This window comes from Lycorma delicatula, chromosome 5, assembly GCF_047948215.1.
Source record: "Lycorma delicatula isolate Av1 chromosome 5, ASM4794821v1, whole genome shotgun sequence".
NCBI lineage: Eukaryota > Metazoa > Arthropoda > Insecta > Hemiptera > Fulgoridae > Lycorma > Lycorma delicatula.
Window position 1 is genome coordinate 101,416,616 of NC_134459.1, and position 24,269 is coordinate 101,440,884.

General features: G+C 28.7%; 1 protein-coding gene across 2 annotated transcripts in view; it reads left to right on the forward strand.

Moving 5' to 3' along the window:
- The window catches only part of LOC142325258 (hexosaminidase D-like), a 670,113-nt gene that overhangs the window by 389,561 nt on the left and 256,283 nt on the right, over positions 1 to 24,269 (forward strand). For both annotated transcript variants that reach the window (XM_075366764.1, XM_075366765.1), the window contains one exon: positions 116 to 180. The gene's annotated coding sequence lies outside the window, so the exon portion shown is untranslated. The remainder of the gene's footprint in view (positions 1 to 115; positions 181 to 24,269) is intronic.

Here is a 24,269-nt window from a genome sequence, read left to right on the forward strand (position 1 = left end):
TTTCGGAAATGTTTTCTAGAACGTAATATTAGTCTGCAGTTTATTTCAATAAGATTTAGCGTAGCTCCTTTTTAATAATTAGTTATTCATTTAAAATCTAACTTTTTCTTTTCAGGGTTCCAAAAAATTAACAGCAATCTGATTATGGATGCGTATTTATTTCGGTGATCTATCATAATTGTAAGTATAATTATTATTATAATTGTTATTATTCCTAAAAGATATTCCTCATTAGTAATTGTACATTTTAATGAAGAAATTACTTTTAAATAAAGTATTTTTACATTATTAAATACGAATGCATCAATCTGATAACTACAGAAAACCTATTCAAACTATTGAACCACATTTCTTAACCTATAAATTCTTGTTTTCATATAATTTCGGGTAGTAATGCATAATTCAAATTTATATCAGTGATTCTGGTCATATTCTACGGTTCTGTAGCTGCTATCAAATTTTTAAAATAATCATGTTGTTTATTAGTGTTAAGCTCTTTGATGATCTTGTTTTCTTTCTAAAAAATTTCATTATTCTAATTCAGTTTTTCGACTTAAAATATATATCGCTGTATAATACGACATTAAAAAAGACACCGTCGGGTCCTTTAATCGACGTGAATTTTTGTTATATTTGTCCGTGTACAAGTTGTTCATCAGCAGATGAATGAGAATGATATTTTTGGTACCAGTTAAGGCGTTTGTATTTTAATTTTTAGCTGTAATTTTTATGGTATAATAATCCGTTCTTTCTCATTATTATTATTTTATACTTATTGTTAGTCTAACCGATCAAATTTCGTAATTTCCTAAAACGTTACATAATCATTTTCTTTCTTCCTGTAATGATAATTTCGTGAAATATAAAAATGAAAAATAAAAAAACATTCAGTAAAATGTTTTTTTACAAAAATTCTTTTGTAAACGTTTTAAATGAAGATAATACTAAACTGTTATGCTTTTCCTTTAAAATTTTTTCATAGCAAAATATCTCTCTGATTGGTTTAAGGTTCAGGATATGTTTATCATGTAAATTATTTTCAGAGCCTGATTTTTCATATAATTTTTTTAAAAATTTAAATACAAAAAATGAAATATATGCTAGTTGGAGAACAAAGAGAAGATCTATTGATCTATTGAGTGGGTGTGATCAGACATTGCCGTGAATACGAATTTCTTGGAATGACTTTTCATTCAGATTGTCGGGATATAGTGCGCATCTGTATAATTCAGTGGTATGGGTTTGTCAAAGGCGTGCAATTACAACAGTGATGCTACAAGCTTACTATTACAGTAAGCAATGAGGAAGTTATGCGGAAGATAGAAGTGATACGAAACTACATGATGTGAGATGTGGTGAAATAGAGGTGGTTGCAGTAGAACGGCCGCCTGAAGGGAACGAGTTTGTAAAGGCTTCTGCAAACTTATTAATTTTGTCCTTAATTAAAGAAGAAACATAGATTTCATTGAGAAGGAGACTTAAGAAAAAATATCAGATTAGAGCTAGACAGCGGTTAGGATGCAAGAAACAGCTGACAGGTTATATACAGCTCTCTCTGTAAGTCAGAATGAAGTAATATTTTCCTAAAAATTATTTTCAAATATTATTTAATTTCTATTTGTTTCTTCATTAGTAAAAAGGTGTAGTATAAAGAAAATATGCAGTTACGCCGAAATTAATAAAAGAAAAGGAAGTTTAAAAAAAAGACTTTAAGCTTAAATAAATAGTAATTCAGAAGTTTATACAATTTTTATTTATTTAAATAGAAATTAGTGTATTGTATGAGTCACTTTTCGTAATTTTTTGAAATACCCCTAGAGGAGGCCATCCATTTGTACAGATAAAAACTTTCTTAATCTGATAAAAGTTTTTAAAACAGAGCGTCTTTAATAAAAAAAAATGATACATATGAGAATTATTTAGTCTAGCGAAAAAAATCTAATTATTTAAATTAGAAATTTTTAATTATAAGGGCTTTATATTTTATCCTATTAGTTTTTTTTTTACCTTCACTGAGTAAATGCCGGAAAATTGTTTGGTCAGAAGGGAACGGGATCGCTTAACATTTTAAGTTAGTCATAAATAAACATGAAGTTATCCTGCAGATTCGTGATGTCAGTTCTGCCGGGTTGGGTTATGAATGTACATATATATAATAGGCTAGTTTACTTCATTCTGTATGAGATTATAATAAACTAATAAAAAAACAAAGGGTTCTTACGTTTATATGTATATATGAGAATATGTGCCGACTGACTGATTCATCAACTCCCAACAAAAACAACTGAAAATAAATTGATGAACATATGAATACATGTTCTTCTTTGTGTGCATATTTTTTTGAAATTCCTAGTTTAAGTGTTAAAATGGAATAACAATGAAATTGATTTTTTTTTTATTCTCGGTAACAAATAAAGATACAAACTTGATTTTTGGCGTGTCTAATCTTCATGTGAATATCTAAAAACTAATTTCTTGGTTTTTTTGAAAATCCGAGTTTAAAGGGTTGAAATGGATTTTGAATTTTTTTTAAACCCGGGTATATTTTTTTAATTTCTTCGTAAGAAATTAAGATATCAATATTAAGATATTTGGTGTGTGTAATTATCATGTAAATATCTAAAATCCTAATTTTAGATTTTTCGAAATCCAACCTTGAAAGGGATGAAGAACGGTAAAATATTTGAACAATGCTTGAAAATTTTCCCTATTTCCGACTATACTAACGAGATATACACTAGATTGGGGCTCGAAAAAACTCTTCAGATAAATATTTAAAAAACACTTTCGGTTTTTTAAGAGTTGCGAAAGTGTGCGGCGCGTCGGCTCGACCTACACAGCCACTTTTACTGTATATGCGACGCGACTGGCTGCGCCTGCCTCCGATTACTTGACTAAAAATCATAAAATAAAAGTAATTAAAAGAAAAAAAGAATTGAAACCAAGTACAGTCTCTTTCTAGAGATATTTGTCGGGTAACAATAAGAACCGGGCAAAATACACTTTTTTACCCGAACTTCGTACGGGTAACCAGTTAAAACTAATATTTTTAAAATGAAGGCCGACTGTTGTTTTGATATCTGCATTGTTATATCACTCAAAGTTTTGGGTCCTACTGACCAAATGGTTGTTGTGATGAAATTACAATACAGTGATAATTTTTATAAATTGAACAGGGTTTATTGTATTTATTATTTTCACAAGTATGAGTTTAATGAGGAGGATCGATCCAAGCGGCAGAGTCCCGCTAGACGGAAAGGGCGAGTGAAGCGAGCTCTGACTGGCTAAACATTCCTGACCGTGTCGGGAAACGCAAGTAACCATGTAGCGCGGATGAAACTGCGACGGGCTTGCTAGTTTATACATACATATATATATATATATATATATATATATATATATATATATATGAAGAGAGAGAGAAAGCATGCTAGATGTTAAACGCCCACGAAAAGGACCAAAGGTGGTTGGATTGATAATGTTAACAAGTAGATTGGACCGAATTGGCAGGAGATCGCACAAAGCCGTAATAGTTGGAAACATTCCGAAGAGGCCTTCATCCTGCAGTGGATCGATAATGGTTGAAATGATGATGATATATATTACAAACATTGAAAGGAAGAAAATTCAACTTTATGTATCCTGCTAGAACTGAAAGATTTATGTTTTAAGGAAACATATTACCTCAGTTTCTTCAACAGTTTATTAGTTCCACTTCTCGTGAAATGGCTGGTGCGAATTAACTTCCTCATCATCCTCTGACCATCACGTACATTTCTTCCAAGTTTAGCTCTTTCCTTTCTTTCAACATCATCAATTCACTGTTGATTACCTCTCCCCCTTCTTTACTATTATGGTAGTTCCATTTACATTTTCCTTCTTCCCACTCTACCTTCACGTCTCATTTTATGTCAGAACAAATGAAAATTTCTTTCTCTTAATTCTTTATGTTGTTGTCTTCCAATCTTTCGTGTATCCATCATCCCTAACTTCTCATTTTCTCCTTAAACTACATGAAAAGCTCTTCTTCTCACTTTATTTAGCTTTATATTATTGTTAATATTATTTGTTCATTAATTTGGTTTTTCGCTTTCAAACGGTAACACAGTAATGCCGAATGCACAAATCAGATTAGCGACCATCTTACTGATACGTAATCAACAGATATCTTTAAAAAAATTTTCTTTCTCCAATAACGAATTAAAAAAAGAAAAATGGAATGAACTGCTTTTTGGAGTAACAAATTTATTCCTCTGTTATGCACAATATGAGTGTGCTATTATGAAAGTATCGTTTTACAAAATTTTGCTCGATTTGACTAAAACGTGTAGTGGTTTGATATGAATCAAAGACGTGATTACAAGCTATATTTGCCCTCACTTCAAAAATGAAGCCGAGCTCCGTGACGGAGAGTTACGTCTCACCTTTCAACCGGAGGTACTGAGTTCGAATCCCGTTCAGGCGTGGTATTTTTTATACGCTACAAAAATTCCATTTCCCACCTGCAAGCTTCTCTGTAAGCGTTTGTGGTTAATCAATTCATCAAAAAAAAAAAATATATATATATATATATTTATATATAAGTTAATCACTTATGATTTTCCCATGTCGTTTTGTGTACAGCTTTTCTTATATGCCAACGCATAGTGTATAAAATTTGCAATATTGCCCTTGATTTAAAGGTATCTTCATTTTTAAAATTGTCAAAAGAAATAACTTTGCAATACGTATATTGATAATAATTGAATAATACTTAAAATCAAATCGTTCTCTATTCAATAAAGGATATATTTTTTTTTAAGCGAGAATTCCTTTCCATACAATAAGATTTAAAAAGCAGTAAAATAAACAGTTAAAATATTAAATTTACAAACTAACACCTATTTTACACATTTAGATATAGAAGAAATGATATACGGTGACCGATCTTGATCATTATAAATTACCAGAAAATTTCCGCCTAAATATTAGCGTTACACGAAAGGCAAAACGATAAATATTAACCTAAAGAAAATATCTTCTCAAATCTTACTTATTCGTTCAGCTGATGTTATATTTTGCGTATAGTTAGCCGATGTTTTAGTATGAAATTTACACCCTCTACGAATGTAAAAGTCTTCAAAAACTATGGAATTAAATTTTCGCGATGGCCAATCTACATTATTTTTGCTGTAGTAATATTTCTTAGCGAGTGAAAAAAAAACAATGGAAAATATAGTTTTTTTAAAGGAATGAATTAATAATAACTTCTTTAAATAAAAATTATATACTTAATTTTCATTTTAGTGTTTATGTGCGTACGCATTACGTTTACATTTTGCGTACATACGTGGAATAATAATTAAAGGAAGGGATATTCACGTTAATGACTGTACTTCCATTTAGACTTTCTCAGTTGTATTTCTAATTAGTGTTTTTTAAATTAAAATTAATTTTAATTACGCGTTGTTATTTTTAAAAGTAATTATTTCCTTTTTTAATTAATCGGATATTGTATATTCTCAAAGCTCGTTGAACTATGTTAACGCATTCATAGAAAAGAAATGTTAAGTTGTATTAAATAGCTTGGTTGGATTTAGTTTTGTCAGTGAATTTAAATAATCGTTTTGCTATTTATTTTGTTGGTTTATATATGTAAACATGTTTGTGAAAGTTCAAGTTGAATTTTGCTGTCATCGTTGCGTTCTGCTTTTCGTCAGTTGAAAACTTGTAAATATGTATTTGAACTTTTCGTACCCTTTCTGTCACAATTCTTTTTCATCAAGTCCTTCAGATTAAACATAATCCCTTCTCCTCTCAGTTGTATTTTTACATTCTTAAACATACTTTGACCATCCGGAATCTTTTCCTTTAGAGATAATCTTTTTTACATAAATAATCCGATTATTATTACCAATCTAGAAACTGAATTTTTCTTGCATAAATGTATACTGTTACATAAATAAATATTACAAGCCCTTTTCTGACCACTGCTTAAAACATAAATGAATTTTTAGCTAAATTATTACCATCAATATACTATAATTATTTTTATTGTAAAATCATTCATTTTTTCCCATTGCTAAATGTGGCAACATTAGTAACAACATAAGTAGAAAGTATTACAAGTTGCTGAGGATTTAACCCTTTTGCAGGAAAATACAAATTTTCATAACTAATGGAGGATGAAGAAACGAAAACTTAGTCAAATTTTCATTACAGATGTAATTGTTGTGGATTAATTTTTCCACTATTCTTATGTATTGCTTACTTTACGTCCATTTATGCAGTTGTATTAATGAAATTTTGCTTTACCGTGACTTGCTCTGCAGAGAAAGGGAAATGATCTATTCACCGGTATAGCGTTCATTATTTACCTTAATGACTAATTAACCATAGTGCCCAAGCCGATGGAGTGACCGCGGCTTCATTGCATCTGACTGACCCCCATAAGATCTCTCTAGACGCTCGCCCGCGGCCCTGTGCCCCGCACTGGGACACCAGGGCTTCTATTTAACCTGCGGCTTTCTTTGGCAGAACGTAATTTCTCCATAACTGCTTTAGCTTATCGGGCAACAGCCGCCCAGTGATTCTCACTAGCTAACATAATTTTCTGGAGGTCCTGAGGTTCAAACATTTCCTCTTTGCCAGTAGTATCCGTGATCTCCTCATGCTCTAACACAAATCTAGAACAGCGAAAAAATCCATGAAAATGCGTCTCTTCAACCCCACAAGCAGGGCAGCTATCTAAGTGGTCCGACCCGATAATTATAAAAAATATTTCAACGAAAATATCCATTTTGATCATCCCTGAATCCATTTTTACTAGTTTCGACGTGACGTCTGCACATACGTATGTATCTCGCATAACTCAAAAACGATTAGCCGTAAAATGTTGAAATTTTGGATTTGGGAGTGTTGTAACATCCAGTGGTACACCGCCCCTTTTGATTGCAATCGACTGGACCAAAAAAGCCCAAAATCCAAAAATCTGGATTTTGGACTTTTTTTAAGAGCTGTAATAAGCCCTGATTGAGACCTTTTCAACGATACATCATAAGTGGTACTTTATTTCACTAGTTCCATTGTTATAGCCAAATGAGATTTTAATTAGTGAAATATTTGTGGAATCTTACAAGTGGAAGGCACATCGGTCCAAATCCGACTTCATTTCCTTTTTTTTAATTTAAATATATTTTCATTTATTAAAAATTATTAACTTCCGATTGAAAAAAAATTACATACATAACAATAAAATTCATACATACATAAATTCAATAAAAACAATAAAAAAAAAAATATGAAAAAAAATTAGAAGTTATTTGTGAAATAAAATTTTGTGTACTTTTAAAAAGTGTATATGTAATTTAATAGGCGTACAATGAAGTCATTTGGTTTCCACGTCAGATTTTTTATTTATTATTTGTGGTTTGCTCTTTTAACTTGCCTTTTGATTGTAATGAGTTATTTTCCACAACCCGAGATTTTAAACCATCATTAAACTTAACTAATGAATGATGATGATATGGGAAAATAAAATTACATAGTAAAATATTTTTTGTGCACTTAGCGTTAAAAAAATGATAAATAAGAATTTTCATATTTCAGTTGAAAGTAAAAAGAAACCTGGGCATTTCAATCCTGAATGAACACGAGAAGTAGTAAAAATCAGAACGCATTCAGTTTCTTTACTTTCACAAACTGCTTTATATAAATTTGTCTTCCTTAATATTTGATAATTATTCTGCTTTTTTCGTAATCATTAAATTATCATTTATTTTAGTATGTTTGATTTGAAAATTCTTTCCTTTTTTTAAATAAAATATTATTCTGTTATAATAATATTTTTTTCTTATTTAATTAATTATTAGGCAGTTTAATTAAATTAATTAATTATATAACGGGTGCCATGCTTCTTTCATATTTTATAATTAAAATTCTTGTAACTAATAAATATATGTTTTTTTTTGTTTTTTTTTTTTTTACAAAAATATTAATATGATATATGTAAAAGTATTATTAATTTTATTATTAATGAATTTCGTTAGTAAAATTAAAAATAGTATGTTTTATTTCAAATCTATTATACTAACGCCAATTTTACTTTGTAGTTACGATGATGTTTTAATAATTTTACATAAATTCTCACTGTTAATGTAGTGGTCAGTTAGAATCGTCCAAAAACAATTTTATTTCTTTTAGACTGTTTAGAGACAGAGTAGCAGACTACAATATTTAGACTGCGGAATAAAATGATGTTCATGTATTATTTTATGTTTTTGTACATATACGTATATATATATCTTTGTGTTTTTGTACATATACATATATATATATATATTTATATTCTTTTTCAATTCAGGTTAACTATTATCCTGCTATTAAATCATATTAAATCTCCAGAATCTCATTTAAAGTCCCAGGCAACACAGTACTTTCGGAGAATAATGTATACTATACAAATAAAACAGTGTATGCAAAGAACAGTGTTTTTTTACATAAGCTGAATCGAAAAAGTATATGATCAATGGATAAATATTAAACTGACATTAGTGGAACAGTAAATATTGACGTACTCGGGACTTCAGTTTGACCCCTCACAGACTATACTTTACTGTTCCATCGATAATAGTTTACTGCTTATTAAAATATTTATTTTAAATTGAGTTTGTTTATAAAATTAATTACAAGTACAATACTATTATCATTTTTATATCTGTTTCTCGTTTATTTGCCTGTAACTCATTCTGATAACTGTTGATTTATAAATATTTCAATTTAGTCCTAAATTAATTTTGTATAATGTGTTCGTTTATTTATTTCACGTTTCCCTTTACATTTCTGCTATCATAACTCTAGAGCACGATGCAAGAACGAACGCATGGTAATCGGTAAAAAAATGGGGTGTGGGGTTTTTTTACATTCTCGACGTTCATGACCCGAAACCTCAAAAAAAGAAAAACTTGGGGGTTAATGTTCGTGCGTAGGTACGTCCGTGTGTTGACATGTATGATGCCTCTTAATAACTTTTGACTGAATAAATCGATTTTGATGAAATTTGGTAGAAACTAGTGTATATGGGGCAGTTTGTGGGTAAAGGTTTGGAGTCAATATCTCCAGTTTCATCATTATCTTAATATTTTTAAAAAAATTTGCTCTCAAATTCTTCCCTTCCTCAGTAATAGAGAAATTAGCTAGCTATCTTTATAATACATTTTTTGTCCTTCCTAAGCATATTTGTAGTGCAAGAGGCCCCCCAAAAAAAAAATTGGGATGGGGAAGCCGATCAAATATAAAAAATATGGATTTTTTTTTTTAATTTTTAAAAACTGTTTTTGTGTATTTAAGCTTTTACGATAAAATTTCATCATAATTCATTCCCATTCGCAAAAACGAAATGTTAGGTGACTTTTTATTGTTTGTACATTTATCAGAGGAATTTGTTTTAGTTTCTTCCAATTAAAATAGTCTAAAACATGGAAGGTGATTTTGGTGGTGGGGGAGCAGAAAAAGTAAAAAAAATTAGGTTTTTTGAGTTTTTAAACTTTAATTCATGGATCATTATTTTTCCACTACATGAGAATTAATCAATGCCAGGAAAATATAAAAACTTATTGTCTTTTTTTTTTTTTTTTTAGAACGGCAAAAAATGTGTTAGTATTAAGTCAGAATTAATGTATTCTTATATTTCTTAAGATATAAATCGTTTCAATTTTTTTTTTTTTTTAGGTTAATCCTTAATTAATGTGATGTAACCGTTGATTAATTACTATTGTCTAGTTATTTTAATGCTTTCTAATTCAGTTACCTTTTTATTTTCCTATTATTGCTATTCGGTTTTTTATATCAACAATTCTTTAAGTGTACGATTTCAATTATTTAATAGAAATTAAGAATTCGCTTTGAATAGGAAAGCAGAAAGAAAAAGTATTAAGTTTAATTTAGTGTATAAATAAATTAGTTTTTTTTTTTTGAAAATACGTATTACTTCTAGAGATTTTTTCATAATTATATGATTTATCGTTTACTGAAAAATTTCAAAACTTAGCTATCTTGACTTTTTTAAAGTATATTTAGTAGTCGATTAGTTTCAAATTTCAATGTAATTTAACAAAATTTTTCGATTAATCTTGGAAGGACACAGTTTTGAAAATAAATTCAATAAATCCAAATTTTTTTTTCATTTCCGCATAGTAGATCTTAACTATTCTATACTTTTCTATTCTATACTATTCTATACATAATTTGATATGCTTTTTATGTACCTTATACCTTGAAATGGAGTCAATCTTGTTGACATTCAACATCCGATTTATAACTACACCAAATAGCAAGAAATAGCGGCCAGCGACCAAGTATTATATGATAATCTTAAAAAATTTACCGGAGATGTAGAATTTTCTATCTATTTTTCTTGTTTGTTGGTGATGAAAATTAGTTATCAATGTACCTTATTAATGAAATTTATTATTGTGAATTCTTAATTGATTTAAATTGTTTTCAAATATTTTCACCATTTAGTTCTATTTTTTTAAAAATAATCCCTTCTGTGAAAATTATCGCATACATTTTCTGTTATAACTTATACGGAAGAGAAAAGTTACTATTTTATGTCAGTGCAGCTTATACATACAAAAACACACACACACCCACATATATATATATATATATATATATATATACACACACACACACACACATTTAATTTAATAATAAAAATGCAGAATATTCAATAATTAGGAGAATTTCAATTAAATGTAATGCATTTTAAAGTAAACACAATAAAACAATTTTTTTCACATTCACATATACAGCATAATTCATCCAATAAATTTCTTCCTTTTGAAAAATCACCGCTGAGTTATTGTTGTTTTTTGACCAGTTGTAATGGTCAAAAAAAAAAGTTGTAAAGACCAATTTTCACCAATCAGAACAAACAATAATAATCGGAGTTATGACGAACATGTTTTTAAATGTATTAAGAAAAAACACATTGGTATTTAAAGTCCCCCTGTTGAAGTATTTAAGGCTGTAAAAGTTAATATGATTTCTGTTAATGTCGTCTGATGAGTTTTAATCGCGTGTGACAGTTTTACCGAATTAGAGTTCAGAGAACACAGTAATAAATTAGTTAAAACGGAATGTTAGTTCATTAACTGTAGAATATTAATTAAGATTCGGCGTGTTATCCTGAGATTGTCATTTCTCACTTGTTCTTGGCGTACCGCCTAAATGATCGGTACTTCTTCTCTTTGATCGGCTATTTAACACAATTCCTATTTTATAATTTCAGTAGTATTAGAATTTTTTCCCTTTCGTTAACGTGAATTTCAATATCGTGTTCCTCGGTTTTTGTACTTAAAAATAATTTTTTTTTGTAGTTATTTTGTAAACAGCCAAAGTATGTAGTCGTATTTATTTATTCTTTTAATTACATTATACGTACTACCTAAAACTTTTAATGGGGTGAAAAAAAAATGTTCTGAATTCGATGTGTATTTCATATTAGGTTTTTGACGTCCATATAATTCACTCACACAGTGGGTTGATCTATTCATACTGACAGCCAAAAGAATAACAATGAAAGTATTTTAAGCGCTCACAGGAAGTGAAACGGTTTAAAAATTACTAAAAATCATCATTATAATTTTCTGTTCTGTTAATCGTTTCTGCTTTATTGGTCCCGTATAACGACGAGTTCAAGAAACATTTCTAAAATTACTCGTCTCATTAATCTTCAGCATTGTTAATTTCGTAAATAATGTAGCTTTAAAATACCTAAAACAAACCAGTATGTACTTTCAGAACTAAGGGCGAAAGCAGTGTGAAATTTTTTACAGCGCAATAAAATGTTGATTTATTCTTTTCGAAATTGTTTACCAATTCAATCTGAATGTGAATACAGTAATGTTTTGATGTATTATATTACACTGACAAACACAATTTTTGTTTCTTAACAATTGATACACGATACCAAACTGTTATTTTTTAATGCTGAAAACAAATTTGAAGTCAGATTTTTCCATTAACTTATTTCTTTGTGAAAAATTCCAAAAAAAAGTGTTGATAGGTACGTTTTTTTATTTTGTATAAATATTTATATGCTTAGTACATATATTTAACTCTATCAATCAGTTGTTAACCATTAAACAATATCTTATTAAACAATAACCACTAAATATTAAACTTGTTTAATGTTTTAACAAGTTGAAAAATTAAGCAAAATGTTTAGTGTTGTAGTCTTTAATGTTGTTACTGAAATGTTTAGATCTATGTTGATTGATGTAGAACTCACTGCTTGGACAACGTTTAAAGACAGGTGCAAAAATTTTCTTGGGGTCTATAAACATCAGAATTACCAGGATATTGTAGAAAAAACTGATGAATTCATACAGAGCTATGGGATGTAATATGTCACTAAAAGTCCATTTTCTGCATTCATCTCTGGATTTCTTTCCGCCAAACGTTAGGGAAGTGATTAACATGGTATACATCAAGATATTCCAATGCCGGAAAACCATTACAAAAGAAATATGCTATTACTGTTGGACTTTAATTCGAGATGTACCTTAGATTACCTACAAAACGACAGCAAATAGATCTTTAATTTGCCATTTTTTATTAAACTGAAGGTGATAGAAAGATTCTATTGATAGATTTTTAATTTATGCAAAAAATATATGCTGAGATATCACATTTACCTTTCTCTGCATGTTTTTTTGAGAAACATTCAAATGATTTTATTTTGTATATCAGTGTTACCTTTAGTGAAAATAGTAATAGATTTGAAACATTAACCGTTAGAAAATTATAAAACTAATTTTCATCGATGTTATTCACAATCTATTGTCCATGATGATCAGCGTTTAAGATAATATGAAACTTTTTTTTATTATTTACAAACCGAACTAAGTTTATGGACTTTTTTTATTTGCGCCAAAGTCCTTAAAGTCGCTCCTGCGATCTTACTCAGTTGATACTAATGCAATTTCAAGTTAGCTAGGATTTTTTTATATTTAGGAAGCACATATTTATAATTTATCAAAGTGTCTGTAAAATATGAATTGTGTGTGTATTCAGTTAGGTGATATTTTTGTATATATCTACATTATTGTTTGTTTGTATGCGTAAATTTTGTTCATTTTTTTTTTGAGGTGATTGGCTATTATTATTTGTTTTCTTACAGTCTATCTTAGAAGCGGCGTTTGTTTTGTCATTCTAACTGAAAGTTTAATTTATATATTATTAAAAAGCATTATATATTTCTGGTAAATATTTTTCTATAGCCGATGATTCAATTCGTTTTTCTCTATTAGTCCTAAAAAGTAATAAAAATCGCCACATCTTGCCAACACTTCAAGATTATGAAACATTCAGAAAAACAAAAACATATATCTTGTATATATTTACTGGACATGTTTGCACACCGTTGTGGACTCGTTATGCAATCGGAGTATGACAGATGAACGATAAAATATGTACCTATCCCAGATTGCTCATCTGAGATGATAGTACTGTCGTATGCAGCCTCAAATATGACTTTATAGGCTGCAGATTATTCTGATTTGTCACAGAACAAAACGTTCTGCTGTTCATCTAGTGGCCCTCCCATTCGGCAATCAAATTCCAGCAGGGATTAAGCGTGCCCTCTTAGAATCAATTTTTTTTGCTTTTGTCGGGGGGGGGGCGATTACCTAAATACCTAAAACAAAGGAATTTTTAAGAGAATTAATCTGGTTTAGAGCTTGCCATTGGCTTCAGATACGAATAAACCCTACTTCAGTGCACTCACTTGACTCACGTGGTGAATTGGATGTTTCACAGAGTGGCTTCAAGACGGAGCTGCTCCGTAATGAAGCAACCGACCGCAAGAAAGGACTTGGCCGGGTCGGAGGGCGTCATTACTCGTCATGGTTTCCAAGTCGTACTTATAAAGTACCAGATAGATGCCACTATCCTTAACGTCAAATTCACTTGATCACTGCGAACTCGTTTTTGGTTTAGTGTATTGCCTACCCGAAGCTACACATTGTTTGTTATTCTCTCATAAGCCGAACGTCATTCGAGCGGCGCAATTAACGAGCCTATTGATATTATTTCTAAGCTGTTGAAAGTTCGTGGTAAATGCTAAATAGATACTATCATTTCAGTTGAAATACACTTTTTGCCAATATCCTAAACTGGTACATATTGTTTGGAACTGCTGTATAAAGCAGCAGCGCTATCACGATGTAAAGTCACTAGAATGTTCAAACGTTCTCTGAAGAAAGGTGAAAATGTCATTTATAAGTAGTTTTACAATTTATGATCCAAAACATTGTATTTTTATGAAATATTACTAAGTTACGTTGTTTATTTTTCATTACTATAGAATATCAGAATCGATATATTCATGGATACGTGAAATATTATTCCTAATTCTGTCGTATTTGTATGAAAAAAATCTACACTTAGACTATGGTTTATTGGTTACAAATTGTTTCTTTTTCTATATTTTTTTTGTTGTGATTTTTAGGTTTATTTTCCTGAAAATAATATTTATTTATAATTTAAAACAATTTATTTTAGAGATATTATATATATATATATATATATATATATATATATATATGTGTGTGTGTGTGTGTGTGTGTGTGCTTAGATATAATATTTCCTAGCACAATTAAAGTGATGAAATAACACTTTTTCTTTTTTTGTGTAGCAAAAGTGTGGCTACATTATTGTTTGGTGGTTTCCATAAAAATATCTTTGCCGTTCCTAATATTAGACCAAATTCAACTATGAATACTTGTTTTCATTTTAATTATTCGTAGGATCAGATTTCTTTTTAGTACACACTTGTTTTTTAACCGATTATCAAAATGTCCTTTCATTATATTTTTTAATTTATTGTTTTTATGAAAGTAATATGAAATATTTTTTTTCTCTAATTGCATTTCTATGGCCTTATTGTTATCATACTTATTAAATATTATATGTTAATTCGCTTTTACTTGATGTTAAAACATCGTTTAACTACGCTGTATGCCTCAGCTGATAACCTTAGCACCTACCTAAACTAATGCCTTTTGAATTATTAATATTATTAATTGGATCATCTATAAGAACGCCACTATAATGGAGGTGTTTTATTACCATTAATTATTATATAACTTTGACATTAGGCTCAGCTGATTAAAATTTAAATTACCTTTTTATGTTGGTATCTTCGTAAATTTTTCCATTTCTTTTTTTCCTTTTCAATTCATATAAATGCATTATATTATCCATAATTTACTAATTAATCTATATTTTTCAGTTATTACATCTCTTATATTGAATAATTTGTATCCTGTGTGAATGCTTCAGTATTGAACGTACATAAAAATTGATTGCATCAGATTAGATTAGTTTTTCATTTCTCAAATTTCAATAAATGTATTACATATTGTACGAGTTTATTCTATATTTATTATTTTAGTTTTTTAAGTCTGATTTATTTCGAAGAATTTTGATAAAAAATTTATTGAAAAATTTTGCTTATACATTTTTTGACTTTGCAAAAAATTATCGCTAAAATTTTCAAAAGAAATAAATAACATCATCGAAAGGAACATCCGACTTCTAAAATAAATATATGTGCGTGTGTGTGTAAGTCTTAATTTATAATTTTATTTTGTTTAAATGACTCTTCAGACTGAGAATAGTTTTAAGGTTTTATCAATAGATTAGGGAGTAGGAAATTCTCCCCTTAGTAGGAACGGTAGCGTCTCAGCCTTTCATCCGGAAGTCCCGGGTTTGAATCCTGGTTAGGCATGGCATTTTTCATACGCTAAAAATGTTCATTTCACATCACCATGCACAAACTTTGAGCTTATATAGTGAATTAATCATTAAAAAAAAATCACTTACAATAGGAAAATCAGAAATTAAAGAATGAAGAAAGGCCTTTGGACATCCTCAAAGAAGGTGTTAAGGAGGATGTTGAAAATTAGTTAGGTTGATAAAATATAAAATAAATAAAAAAATTCCACACTTCTGCTCAAGAAGACCTACTTTTCGTTAATTTAATTTGGTTTTAATAATTTTTTTTTATTTGGTTTAGTATTGCTAACAATAAAATACCGCAGATAGATACATAATTTCCAACTTGCAGCACCTTAATAAACCACACTTTTGACTTGTCCCGCTCAAATTTTTTCGACCTTAAATTTAGCGTAACTCAATAAAAACTCGACTAATCTTAATAAAATTTTCAAATGCACAACTTCAGATATACTACTACAGCATATCTAAATTTCAATGAAATTAATTTAGTAGTTTTGGAGATTTTTAACCACAAACTTTTATACAAGGACTCTCTCATTCTTTCTCTCTCTCTCTCTCTCTCTCTCTCTCTCTCTCTCTCTATATATATATAAGGAAAAAAATGATAAAAAATTTGGTGACAGAATCTTGTAGAAATGAATTAGGTTGGTGAACTAAATAATAAAATATGTAAGTTTATTTAGTAACAGAGGAGTGTATAAATGATAAAAACTCTAGTGGAGGACAAATGCTAGAAATTACAAAAAAATAACTGAGGATGTAGGGTGCAGTAATTAACTGCACTGATCTTTAAAGATTGTCAAAGAACATAAAGGAATGAAGAAAAAACGTTACTCTTGGTCAAATACCTCATGATGGTATAAAAAATAATAAATAATTAGTAATAGTATATATATATATACATGTATTTATATTTAACATATTTTTAAGGTTTCAAACCGACGAGCAAGGTTGTAATGAAATTCATGGAATGTACCGATGGAAAATAGTTGTACCGTCGCCCGAAACCTTAATTGGTTTAAGGTTTCAATCTACGTGCCACTCGACAAGGGTCGTGTTGTAACTTACTTCGTACTCGTGCATTAATAGCAATCATTATAAGCTCGTTGCATAATATATTATTATGAAATTGTTTATAGGATTATAAGCTGTAAAAAAAGATTCTATTAAAATTTTGGCTTGTTTATTATATGAATACAGTAAACATCAGTAGTGCGTAAAACGGTATCAAATATAATTCAATTAATGATGTAAATTTACCTTTCTCGTTTGTTTCATTATAAACTCGGATTTATACATGCATGTATCAACGTATAGCTGCGTAATAAGTGATATATGCTCGCTTATATATTATAGCATCACTTTTATATTGTACTATGATTTTAATCTCTTGTAATACTTTTAGGTTTCTCGATTGAATGTTTTATTTTCAGTTTTTAATTGAGATTTAGTATCAACATCTCTAAATTATAATACATATTGACATTGGAAAAATCAAATAGAGGATTATTAAGAAAAAAAAAGATAATTAATTTTGAGTTATTAAAATTTAATAAAATTTTTTACGTTTTCATGTTGTTAGATTTGTTAGTTCTTATGCAAGCATGAAATTAAATTAAACGCTTATAATTTTTGTTTCTTATATTACAGGATAACTATATCCTGTAATAAAATGCTACAACTTATTTATTTGATTAAATTTAATCACTTTATAGGGAATGCTCACTAAACCAGTAGTATTGCTTCCTTTTAATTTTCAAATGACCTTTTTACATACAAGTAAATTCCTGTTTCCTTTTATTATCAGTTAATAAATTTGATGTTGTATTTGTAATAAACTATGTAGAAATGCAGTAATGTATTCGAGTCAGTATAGAACGATGTAAGATAAAATATTCACTTCTAACTTTCCCTAATATTCATGGCTCTGTACTCTTTTTTATATTTACATCACTTCAGTTATGATTTATATATTATACTACATGTCAAGTCACCAATAACACAATCTGTTTACCAGTACCGTTTGTTTTCTTTTCTTTTTTTTTTAATTAAGGTGATCCTGCACGTCTGGTATGCTTCATAAAATTAAAAAAAGGATTTCATGTATTTATTTTCACCGGGAAGTATAAGTATAAGGAAGTATTATCACCGATTATATTTCGTATTTTAAAAAGAAATCACGCTTGACAGATATCAAATCCTGAACCGTCCCGATAAAAGACAAAGATGTTACCTCTCCGCCACAGAGGGTAACCTTTGCCAATTTTCTAAATTTAAACTATCTTCATTTTTCATCGCTCTTTTTTTCTTTTTCTGGCTGCCTTATTTTTACTAAAATAAAAATCATGTCATAAAAAAGAATGGTGCGTCGGTCTGTATGTTTGTTATATGTGCTCACATTTTTATTTTAGCCGCTATTGGTGCAGAACGGATCAATACGACGCAGCGCACGAACGATTCATTTGTCGAACGGTTTCTTCTTCTCAAACGATTCATTCGTTTGAACGATTTATGCTTCTTGATATGAACGATTTATCTCAAATTATATTTGTGTTTTGGGGTAAAAATGGAATATATTGGGGTTAGAGATATGTTAAAAAAGCACAAAAATATTCAGGATTTTGAAGATTTTCGTTGTAAAAGTGTTTGTCGTTGTTAGTAAGCTAAATTCGTGAACGTTATTTAGTTACAATTGGAATTTACAAAACATTTAACAAAATCATGTTTAATGAAACTTTAACAATGTAACATTTTCGTGGCAGGCCTTAGTCCCGCCTTTTTCCTAGTACAACATAAATTAAATGGATAAACTCTACAAAAACCTTTTTTCGTGTATTCTAGTAACACTTTTTTACAGATGCTTAAACATTATTACAATGTGGAAAACATAAATACCTATTTAAAAACATTTCATCCTCCTCATTTTTATTATAATATATATATATCTAATAAGCATAAATTCAACTTTCTTGTATAAAACATTCTAATTTGTCTCTTCATCCGATCACGGGGTATTTAAAATAGTTGACTAAGGTCTAAAAGTTTTATATTGGTTAGAATTGATTTTAATAGTGAAGAACTTACAAAATTTATACCTTCTCAAACCTTACCAAATTTATAACCTTCTCAAACATGGAAGACGTTTGGGAAGCACATTGGTTAAGAGTTCTTTCTTTTATGTAAACGTTCGATAGATCGAAGCCTAGTCATACAAAATAAATTGTAGCATAATTAGATTTTCATTCCAATTTCCATCCTTTTGTTGTTTTCCAAAACAACAAAAATACATACAGTTCAATAGCTTCCTATGAATTGCAACTAAATGAAGTTATAAAAGATTTTTCGAAATTTATTGTCGATATTATTACACAATTCGCTCACAGATGGGTTACATATGTTAAAAATATACGAGACTAATACCTCGCAATTTCAAACAACTTAAATATATTTAAAACTGACATGATTGATTAGATTTAAGTTAAATTATTTTGATTAATTAAGCAGATAATCTTTCTTATAAAAATCAATTCATTACCCATGCTTATTATAAAAAAATTTTGAAGCAGACTATACATTATTAGTTATTTTACGATATATATTATTTTCACTTTGGTTTAGAATTTTTATTTTTTAATTATATTTAAATTATTGTTGTCTTTCAAATGACTATGTGACTTTTATTTAATAAAAATGCTTTCAAATTATCCTTAAGATCATCGTAATTTTTTTGATGTTTTACTTGCTAAAATATGCTTTAAATGCTGTAGAATAAATCGATTATATTCTAAAGGATTTTACAGTTTACTTTCTACGCAGGACTTGCATTTTAAACTATAAACATTTTTTATTGTGTTTACTTTATTGTTTAAACATTTACTTGAATTAAACGTGTTATCTAGAGCACCTTTCTTATGTTATAAAGTGTAGATAGCTTTATTCGTATTTATTTCAAGTAAATTACTTTCAAGTATATCTTACTTTTAAATGTTGAGTATTATTAAGCACTTGAACGATAATGTGAATTCAGATTTATTATTTTTTGTTTAATATGTATGTATTTATTATTCCGTTGTATTTGAATTAATGAAATATTTTAAATTTATAAATTCCTTTAGTAAGTATTTCAATCATTTAATAATTTTTGTTAAATACTATGGTTTTTAAATTTGGTTTATTCCAGGAACCATTTTTATTTATTTTATCTTATTGGGCATATCAGATTCTGAAGAACCCAATTAATAATCTCCATTATTAAAATAGATTTAACAAAAAAAAAAAATTAGAAATGTATAATTAATTTAAAAAATCTGATGTGGACACTACATGACTTCCTTCTACGCCTATTAAATTACACACTTTTTCTTTTTTTTTTTTTTTTTAAATGAAAAGTACATTTTATTTCATTAATAACTTAAGATATTTTTTTTTATTGTTATTTAAATTATTATTTATGTAAATATTTTTTTTTTTACAATCAGAGGTTAATAAATATTTATAAATCAATATATTTAGGTTAAAAAAAAAGGAGATGAAGGTGGTTTCAAACCAATGTGTCTTCCCCTCATAAGATCCAAATATTTCATTAATTAAAATTTTATTTAACTATAACTCTGGAACCAATGAAAATAAGTAACACTTATGATATATCGTTGAAAAGCTCCCAGTGAGAGCTTATTACTGCAGTTAAGAGGCTTTTTTGGACATTTTTGAACCAGTTGATTGCAATCAAAAGGGGAGGCGCACAACTAGATGTTCCTAAATTCAAAACTTCAACATTCTACGGTGAATCATTTTTGAGTCATGCGAGATACGTACGTACAAATGTCACGCCGAAATTAGTCAAACGGATTCACGGATAGTCAAAGTGGATATTTCTGTTGAAATCTGAAAACCAAAACTTTTCGCAATCACAATACTTACTTTAGTTCGTACAAGGAAGTAAAAAGAAGGTTGAATTTGTAATAAATCATTTAAACAGTTTACACAGTACTTTAAAAGCTTGACAAGAATGGTTGCCTCATTGGGTTTTCTTCTATATTTTTGCAAAATTTCCTATTGCTAGAATGATGATGTAGTGATAGTTTTTTAACTTTAATGCAGGAAATTGTATAAATTTGAATCAAAATCTTTTAAATTTCTCTGAATAGAGTTTTTATCAGTTCATCTTTCAAATATATTGGAGCTATTTCTTTGAAGACTATCGACAAATGTTCTGATACTGAATATTTTTTATTGTTTTGAATTTCTGTTATTCCTATTTTTTTTTTTTAAAAAAGAATAAAAAATTGAAATAATTTATTTTAGGAAAAATTAATTAAAAAATAAAACAATTTATATTTTTCTATTTTAGCTAAGGTTAAACATTTTTATACTTATTATATATATATATATATATACACTTTTCTGAGTAAACAATCATCTTTATTAATTAGCTGGTTCGATTTTTTTTTTTTAGATAGGTTTTTTTTAATAGAACTATTATTTGAGAAAAATATTACACATTTTTATGTAACATTACATACAATTTTTACTTAGATAGTATAATTTAATAGATTATTGTGTTATTTTGTTAATTTTTATGTTTTTCTCAGTTTTTTTTTTTTTTACTAGAATTAATTTTACTTCAGCTAATAAAAAAAATATCACATAAAAAATTAATTAGCCTTTTATCCTGAAATTAAAATAACTTCTTTTTTCTAATTTTACTGACTTCCTTGTTTTTGCTAAGTGTTTAAGAAGAGAGTTTTTATATTTAAAAAATGAAAATTCTTCCTGCCAAAACAACTAAAATTCTGAAGAACATATTTTTCTTCAATAAAAAAAAAAATATATATATTTGAAATGTTGCTGTCAAAAATAAGGTGTGGTATCTGTTGGAAAGAAGTTTATATAAGAATTGAGGTGTGTTGTGTTCTATGTACGTGTTATCCGAATACAACTTTCAGAGTTTCATTTCCGCCGAAGGGTGCTGGTATCGCTCTTGCAATTTTAATTGCGTTTTCGCACCCCACCTTACTGCTTTTCCTCTGTATGTTCTTCATCCGGAACAAAACGTTCGCAATCTTTCTGTCTCGTACTTTCTCTGTCTTACAAAACATAACATGAAGTAAAGAGAAGGTAATTAAATTCTAACTATATCTAACTGTTTTTAGTAGAACAGAAACCGCAAAGTGAAATTCTTCTGATCTTCTTGTATAGATGTTTTGTAACGAATGTGTTAATTGGATGAAATAAATTTGTGTAGCATTTAATTATGTGTGCTAATACAATATCGCATATTCTTACAAAGATTTTACGTGTCACTGAATTTATTTTAGTAAATAGACTGAATTGCACCTTGGAAAATTACGTCGTACAAATGAAGTCCTACAGTATAAAGTTTTGAACATTCCTGCTGTACTGAAAACTTCCTTTTTTATATGAGTAAATCTAGTATACATAGAATAGTAGCGTTTACGTATTGAAAAGGAGATTTTTTTTATAATAGTATAATTTTGTCGTAATTTGTGGTAAATGTTTTCAGTTATGAAATTTTAATTCATATATTAATTAGCTCTGTTCTCTTAACCATAAATTATTAGTTTCATGATTAGTAATCATTGGATATATTGTATACAGTTTTACTATATATATATATATATATATATATATATATATATATATATATCAGAGGATGAGATGAAATGACAATTTTTTAGCATATGAAAGGAAATCTAACCCAGAATCTCGGATGAAAGGCCGAGACACTTCCACTCGCAACACGGAGATCGGCGTTCTGTATTTTACCGACTTTAAGGAACAAATAAAAAGAGATTCTCAACTCGATCCGTATGTTTACTTTTAAATTTGTCTAATTTTTTTTTTAATACAAAAATCTGGAAGGTGCATTCAAGCCTTATTTTTCACCAAATGAATCTACGGTTCTTTTTTTATTTTATATTCTCCCTGGTGATTCCTTGTGTGATGTTTTTCCTTAAAACGTAAATGGGAGATTACTTTATCGAAAAATTACGTTGTTTACAAAAACTATTATCAAACTTTTTCGCCCACCGCCCATATTGAAAATCAATTTTTGCACCCCCCAAAATTGTTAAACTTACCATCTGCAATAATAATAATAATTGTAATTGCTGTTTTTACGATGCGCTCTTAAAAGTAGCAATTGCAATTTTTTTTGTACGTGTCATATCCTGTTTCTGAGTTGAAACATACATTTTAAATGAGAACAATTAAAATGCATATTTAATCTTATTTGGAAGTATTTTTATTAAAATTTCTTTTAAAAAAATTATAATTGTATCTATATACTTATATAACAACAACACTGATAGTATATTCAATATAACAATACAATAATTAAAACAAAGCTTTAAATTGAAAAATTACACTTACATTAATGTGAAGGATGAATCTGATGTGCTTTAACGAGTCTGTTAATATCAGGCTCGAATTTACTTAAAAACAGCCGTAAGTCTTCGCGTTCGGTAACATGCAGCCGATTTCTCTTTTTGGTTAGCAACATAGCTACAGAATTTAGACAAATTCGACGATGGAAATGCTATCAGAATTTGTTGAACAATCGACCATAATCCAGAGTACAGTTGCGGGATTGGCTTCTGCAGAAAAAAAAAATCTTGGTAACCATACATAATTTCTTTCTTTTTTTTTAATCAGCCATCGCCTTCCTAGATCGGCTGAACGCCCCCAATTTTCTTTAGGCCTTCTATCGCCCCCTGAAGGCCTCCAGCGCCCAGAAGGGGCGTTATCGCCCAGTTTGAGAACGAATGACAGATGATTTCTTGGCTGACATCATTATTTAGTAATGATTGTTGTTGAACAATATTTCATTAGTTTAATGTTAATCTGTAAGTGTTTTCAAGTTGAAAATTTAAAAAAATTAGTGGGAAAATTTCGTTAAAAAATAATTCATATTCCACATTCTATAATGGTTTGACTTACAAAGTTGTTTTTCTTCGCTTATTTTTCCAATATATTGTATCTTGTCTTTTATTTCTTATAAACAACTTCTTATCATATAGCTAACGTTTTTTCTAGGCCGCTCATTTTGATTAAAAATAAAACTAAATCTGTAATGTGCGTATGTGAATATATAAACATATATACTATGATTCCCGTCGCGACTACGCTTGTGCAACATGATTACTTGGGTTTTCCGTTGCGGTCAATTTTTATTTTTATTCTTTAGTCAAGTAACTGGCGGCAGGTGGACCCAGTCGCGTCACACATACACAGTAACAGTGACAGTGGCTGTGTAAGTTGAGCGCCGAACACTGTTGCATCCCATAAAATTGAAATTTAAAAAAATCCAAGAATGGTTTTTACATTTTTAGCTGAAGAGTATTTGCAAGCCTAAATCAAATGAATATCTCTTTTATTGTAGTCGGAAATGAGGAAAATCTGCAATCATTTTTGAAAATATTTTTACTTTTCTTTATCTATTTCAAGGTAAAATTTCGAAAAAT